This window comes from Spinacia oleracea, chromosome 6, assembly GCF_020520425.1.
Source record: "Spinacia oleracea cultivar Varoflay chromosome 6, BTI_SOV_V1, whole genome shotgun sequence".
Taxonomy (NCBI): domain Eukaryota; kingdom Viridiplantae; phylum Streptophyta; class Magnoliopsida; order Caryophyllales; family Amaranthaceae; genus Spinacia; species Spinacia oleracea.
In genome coordinates, this window is record NC_079492.1 from 77,662,994 (window position 1) to 77,670,780 (window position 7,787).

Sequence of the window (7,787 nt, forward strand, 5' to 3'; positions counted from 1 at the left end):
AACTGCATGCGCTATAAATAACCAACGCTCCTGATCCAAGCGCTGTAATTTTCTAGCGCTCAGCAGACCTCAGTTGGGAAATTCCCTTTTCAAAATTTATTTTATTCTGGCCTATTTTGCTATGAATAGGGCCTCTGAAAACCGGAAAAAACACACAATTCCAACCCTAAACCCTTAAGCTTGAGTATTGACCGAAGCTTTTCTCTGTCCCATATTCGTCCGTCTGCCGCATTAACACACTGTTAAGCAGTGTTAGGTTATGATACATATAAAGCATATATATTTCATGCGGAAAAACCATAAAGCCAGGAATCCAAATTAATTGCCACATAACAACTAGCATAATTTAGGATGCATACATTTGTAGCGTGCCCTCCCTAGCTGCTCCCGAGCCGAACAAGAACAAGTTTAGGACTCCAAGTGTAGTCCCTCCGTAGATAGTCCACAGCACGTTCTGATCCGCCTTAGATTTAATTAACTAGAATTCAACCTAAGGTTTTAAGTTATTTGAATATATTTTGTGGCAAATTGTTAACTTTAATTTTAACCTTAAAACTTTATGAATACTTGAATTGATTGATTATAAATTGTGAATGCCATCACCTATTTATAGGGTAGGATTATCGGAACTAGAAACCTACTAGGATTCTATTAATCTAATCTTATTAGAATTAGATATCAATTAAAACTATTAAGTTAATGTTTAATTCAACAACTAACTCTAGTAGTTTTTAGGAAATTAATCTTTCATCTAATCCTAATCGCTTAAGGATTCAATGCATGCACGAAATCAACGCACACACGCACGCACGGAGAGGGCTCGGCCCAGCAACTGCTCGCAGCCCACGAAGGGCGCGCGCTCTGCTGGCCTCCCTGGGCCTGGCCTTGCGCTTTGCTTGGTTGGGCCTTGCGGTGCTGGCGGGCTGCCTTGTTGCCTTGCGCGCATGGGCTTTGCTAGGCGCAGGCCTGGCTTCGTGCTGGGCCTTGCGTCTAGCAAGCTCGTCCGATGCTTATTTCGTACGACGCGCTTCCGATTAATTTTCCGATTCCGGAATTCATTTCCGTTACGAACAATATTTAATATTTCCGATTCCGGAATTAATTTCCGTTTCGAACAAATATTTAATATTTCCGATTCCGGAATTATTTTCCGATTCCGATTATATTTCCGATTCCGACAATATTTCCGTTTCCGGCAATATTTCCGATTTCGGAAATATTTCCATTTCCAATAATATTTTCCGATACGTACCATGTTTCCGTTTCCGGCAACATCTACGACTTGGATAATATTTATATTTCCGATACGATCCATATTTCCGTTTCCGGCAATATCATCGTTTCCGGAGTATTCATAATTTTCCTTTTGACGATTTCAGCTCCCACTGGAACCGAGATCCGTCGATTCCGAATATCCATAAATGGAGTATTTAATTCACTTAAATACTTGATCCGTTCACGTACTATTTGTGTGACCTTACGGGTTCAGTCAAGAGTAAGTTGTGGATTAATATTATTAATTCCACTTGAACTGAAGCGGCCTCTAGCTAGGCATACAGTTCACTTGATGTCACTGAATTATTAACTTGTATAATTAATTAATACTGAACCGCATTTATTAGACTTAGCATTGAATGCATACTTGGACCAAGGGCATTATTTCTTTCAGTCTCCCACTTGTCCTTAGGGACAAGTGTTCATTTCCTAATTCCTTTGTCGCTTGATGCTTGCTCATGAACATAAGGTAAGAGTTTGTTAGGTTATGATACATATGAACAACATAATCATATAATTATTCTAGGATGCATACACTTTGTAGCGTGCCCTCCCTAGCTGCGCCCGAACCGAACAAGAACAAGTCTTTAGGACTCCAAGTGTCGTCCCTCCGTAGAAAGTCCACAGCACGTCGGGATCCGCCTTAAGATTGACCAACTAGAATCGCCCTTAAGGTTCTACTTATTTTCGGCTAAATAGGGCAAGTGTTATGGCTGATTTTTCTGCTTAAAAATCCTAGCTTTGAATACTTGAAAACTTTTGTATAAATTTGTGAACCTAGACACATATTTATAGAGTCTTGGAAAAGGATTTAGAATCCTATTAGAATACCAATTAGTTTAATTAGAATCCCTTTAGAACTCTATTAAATAAATTCTAACTACTAGGATTAGGATTTAATCATAGAACGAATTCCAATAGCTTTAGGATTCGTATCACACACAACCGCACACGAGCATGAGCACCGCACAGCCCGCATAAGCCTCGCGGCCCACGCGAGCTGCACAACTCGCAGCCCACGAGCATTGCTCGCAGCCCATGTTGCGCGCGCGCCATGCTGGGCCTGGCCTTGTGCTGGGCCTAGCGTGGCCTTGCTGCGTTGTGTTGATGCGCATGGCTTGCTGGACGCAGGCCTGGCTTCGTGCTGGGCCTTCGTCTAGCAAGTCTCGTCCGATGCTAATTCGTACGACGCGCTTCCGATTAAATTCCCGATTCCGGAATTCATTTCCGATACGAACAATATTTAACATTTCCGATTCCGGAATTAATTTCCGTTTCGAACAAATATTTAATATTTCCGTTTTCGGAATTATTTTCCGATTCCGATAATATTTCCGATTCTGACAATATTTCCGTTTCCGGCAATATTTCCGATTCCGGCAATATTTCCATTTCCGATAATATTTTCCGATACGTACCATGTTTCCGTTTCCGGCAACATCTACGACTTGGATAATATTTATATTTCCGATACGATCCATATTTCCGTTTCAGGCAATATCATCGTTTCCGGAGTATTCATTTACTTGCCTTTGACGATCTTAGCTCCCACTGAAACCAAGATTCGTCGATTCCGAATATCCGTTTACGTACTATTTGTGTGACCCTACGGGTTCAGTCAAGAGTAAGCTATGGATTGATATCATTAATTCCACTTGAACTGAAGCGGCCTCTAGCTAGGGATTCAGCTCACTTGATCTCACCGAATTATTAACTTGTTAATTAATACTGAACCGCATTTATTAGACTTATCATTAAATGCATACTTGGACCAAGGGCATTATTTCCTTCAGAGTTGTCATCCTTATTATGTCCAGACGTATTTCTCGGTTTCAGAGTTCAACTGATCAAATAAACAGATAATGGTAGCCTATGATTCATCTAAGCACGGCCATGCATTTTACAGTTTCTAGCTCTCCGAGTGGCCTTGTACAACTTTCAGCATCTCATCCCGATTTATGGGAAGACAATCCCAATCTTGTGATCTTGATATTAGACTTCGTTTGATAGGTGATTACCCGATCGTTGTCGTTATAGCCTCCTTTTACGGTGGACGGTTGACAACATCAAAGTAACCAGTTCTCAAACAAGTAATCTCAAATCAATCAGGTATTGAGGATTAGTGTAGGGTTTTTTTTTGTTTGTAACACAATTGTTTCCCGTTCTACAAGAGGGGCGGTTCTTTAGAAAACCATTGTATTTTTGTACCTCGAAGGAGTTGCCACCAAACATTGTTAAAGTCTCGTTTGGAAAGAACGCAATTGACTCTATTTTGGATAAGGCTTTGAATCCTCGAAACGGATGGGTGAGATACGGGCACGGGAACGAAATGCTTTTTCCGCGAGCTTTAGAAATATTCAAGTACGTTGGCACAACATTTTTTCGAAAATATACCCTAGATTAGACTATGTGGGTTTGAATTTAGAGCAAATAGAATCTCTAATTGTATGGTGGTCACTTTGCTTTAAAGATTGATTTAAAGGAACCTAAGGCTGGTTTGTCCAAGAAATTATCTTTGTTAAGCGTGATGTAACCTTGTATTTTGTTGTATTTAGCATGTGCGGTGATGAAAGCAATAAAGCAACATCACAATACTAAATAAAGTGCGGAATTAGTAAATACAAGACCCCCTAGAGATGGACTAGGGAGTAGGTCCACATTGCCTAGAAATGGACTAGGCAAGTAAAGATGCGGAATTGAAATTGCGGAATTGAAATTGCGATATTGAAAGTGCGGTATTGAAATTGCGGTATTGAAATTGCAATATTGAAAGGTGCATAATTGAAACTTGTACTTGGGCACATGAGATTCGAACGCCAAGCGGCTCCTTAAAAATAAGTGCGCCCGACACGAATTCAAAGCCAAAAATCTCATCTTGGGAGAGGTTGCTCAACCCAAATATCCTAGACTTGTATATTGAACTTGAACTTAAAAACTTGAATATTGAAATATTGAACTTGAAAATTCTTGAACTTGAAAGGACCCTAGTTTAGAGAAGTAGTCATGAACAACCCTAAACATGGTGGGATCTTGAAATTTGAAAACTTGAACTTGTATATTGAAAAATGGAGTTTTGAATCTCAAAAGACTAAACCTTTAAGGATTAAAAGGTGTCATCTTTGATTACTCCATGCTTGAAGGTGATTCTAGTTCAAAGAAGTGATTGTAAACAACTTTGAACATCCTTGAATCTTGAAAGTTTGCATTTTTGTATTTTGAAAAGTTTTGATTTTTGAAAAACATGTATGATTGTTGCAAGTGGCATTTTTAATAATACAAATGCCAACTTGCTAATAATTTTTGAAATCAAAACAACATGATTTATTAGAATGGGATTCGGATTTACCTATTTAGGTTTAGGCAAGAGCTCCCAATTGCTTTTGAATTAGAGATTTTGTATGTGTTTTGAAGGGTTTTTTATTTGTATTTTGAGGTGTAATGTCGGTATTACGACGTTGTATTCTGTTTTCTCTCTCCTTTGATGCTGAAAATAAGGGGTATTTATAAGAGAAATGGGTGCAAAACTCCAGCACACGCCAGCGCAGCACGCCGAGGCAGCGTTGGGCGCTGGTGACGTGGCGTGAATGCCGCCAAAGCAAGGACGCGGGCTCCGTCCTTGTTTCGTCTTGTAGTGCTGTACCTTTGTACGAATAGTACTAGGCTTGGCGTTTTTTGTTTTCTTGGAGGTTAAGGCATTATCTTGCGTCTAAAAATAAGCCTTTCTCGGGTTTTGAATTCCGGTTTTACGGGACGGGGCTCGGCATGCTCGGTTTTGTGGGTCGGCGCCCGAATTTGACTTGCCTTATATGATTTTGAGTGGAAAAGGCCTAGTAAAACCAATGGAATGGTCTACTAGATGAGATTGTACTTGGATTTTAAAATTGGATTTTGAAAGTTGTATTTTATACCGAGTTCTGGGAGGGGAACAGCCTCGGGAATTGGATTTTGGATTTTGAATTTGGAAATGTTCTTAGCAATTGAGATTTCCGCCTGGATTTATTCCAACCACCTAGTAAGGATAATGGTATCGTCATCATCCCATAGGGGAGACACAAATTAGGTGTCTACAGAAGCCCCCACTTTGACTGAGCGTTCGGTTAGGAAAGCGCAAGTCAAAGTATTTCGAAAGGGACGGAGAATGATCAAGATGTTCTGCAATCGAGACCACTCTTTGTACGCCGGTACCTGCATAAAACAGGCGTTAGAAAAAAGGATAGAGTCTACCTCGGTGCGGTTGTGACGACTCCGATTTGTATTTGTACTTTTCCGCCTTCAGTTCAGGACGAAGCTTGGCATCGAAAATTTTGAATCTTGAATTTTTGAATTTGAACACCCGGAGTTGATCCATTGGGGATGTGCTTTGCTGGGGATAAGATCTTTTTACTGGCCCTTAAAACTTTGAAATTTCGACTGACTCTCCCGGAGCTTGGGTCCGTTGGGAGTTGAACGCCTGAGTCGTTGTATTTTTTGGACTTTGTATTCTTAAAATATTCATCTGTTTGTACTTGGAGATACAGGTGTATACCCGTTTTTTCGATGGATGGCCTGATGCGATGTTTGATGCTTGGTGCGGAAGACCGTAGCAGCAAAGGACGTGCAATCAGCACGCGAGCCCACGAGCGCTGAAGATTCGCGCATGCAGCGGGCAGCGCTGGGCCGACGTACGGCGCGGGGCTGCGCTATATAAGCGCCCCTTGTCGTGCCATTTTGAGGAGCAATCTCTTGCTTTCTTGCTCTCTTTCTCTCTCAAAGGTCGAATTGTCTTCCCTTGGTCTCGTTCTTGCCTTATCCATGTAAGTATTTAATGTTTTGCTTATGAAATAACTCTAGGATTGCATGTAGTTATGATTTTCTCGTACTTTGAAGTGATGCTTGTATGCTTAAGCTTCTTGAATCTTGTAGAAGATTGTTTGATAGCCACTTGAACTTGAACTGTTGGAACTTATAGTTTTGAATTTTTTTGAAAATTTTCTTGAATGTCGTACCTGGTAGTTGTAGATAGTAGTCTCACTGGTGACCTGGCGGGGTCTCAGGTAGAGAAATAGGTTAGGATGCCTTGATGTTGTTTTGTAGAGTTTTGAAATGCTGGCTTCGGCATGGGTAGCCTAGGCATTGATGTTGAACTTGTATACCTGCTTCGGCATGGGTAGCCTAGGCGTTGATGTTGAACTTGTATACCTGTTTCGGCATGGGTAGCCTAGGCGTTGGTGTAGAACTTGTATACCTGCTTTGGCGTGGGTAGCCTAGGCGTTGGTGTAGAACTTGCATACCTGCTTCGGCGTGGGTAGCCTAGGCGTTGGTGTAGAACTTGTACTTTGAACTAGAGGTCCACTGGGGATTTGTTTTAAATTTGTATAGGCTAGTATAGGATAGCCCCCAGTTTAGAATTTTGACACTTTGTACTTCACTTGATTTAGTATGCCTTGTCACACTCGGAGAAAGCTTGCCGAATCGTCTGTGGTTCGGGCTGCTGAGGAGGATGCTTCAGATGATGAAGCGGCTGCAATAAACGCGCCAGGTGGGGGTATGGTTCCCCGAGAGGCGCCCACTTTTGCTGGCACTGGTTGGAGTCCTTCCGACCTGGTGTTTCGGCTGGAGTTGCACTTGTCTCAGCGGCCTCGCGCTGGCTTGATGAGTCTTGTACTGTGTTTTGAGTTTGTATCTTGTACTTGCATAGGTTTGAAATTGACTCGTTCACCTGTAGGCCGATGGAAAGCCGTTTTGTACTTTCTGGTCCTTGGTGGAGGTTCAGAAGGCCTTTAAAGCCCATTGTGCTGATAAGGAGGCCATGGAGATTTGGTCACAGACTGGCCTGGCTGATTTCTGGCGTGCCATGGGAGGCACTTCGAGGAGAACAGGAATCAAGCCCCGGCTGTGGGCTTTGTTGGAGCGGTGGTGGGATACCACCAACACTTTCCACATGTCATGGGGGGAGATAACCATTACCCCCTTTGAGTTTGCTATGATCACGGGCTCCCTTTTTCTGAGAGGAACGTGACCTTTGATACGGAGCTGACGTGGCGCCCTGCCGCTGCCAGGGACTTGCTTGGCCCTATTGTTGACTTGTCGGAGGACGACACCCATGCTTCTGTGACGGCGATTGTGGATTCTATCTGCGGTGTAGGTGTGTCTGTGAAGCAGAGAGTTAGGCTCTTCCTCCTAGTTTTGGTAAGCAGAGTGATGGCCGTGAGCAGGAACAGTCGGGTGCACATCAGATTCATGTCCGTTCTGCGGGACTTGAGGGCTGTTTCGAGCTACAGCTGGGGTGCTTTGGCGTATAGCCACCTGTTGTGTGAGATGAAGCAGGCTTCCCGGACTGCGCCGGGGAGCGACCCGAGCATGGCTGCTCTGTGGAGTGTGCTGGAGGTATTTAAGACTCCTTGTACTTTGTATGTTGTACTTGTATGTTTGTATTTGAACTTGACTGATGTTTTGATTGCTTTTTGAAAGATTTGGATATATGAGCACTTTCCGACTTTGGCACGAGATCGTACCAGAGATGCGGCTTACCC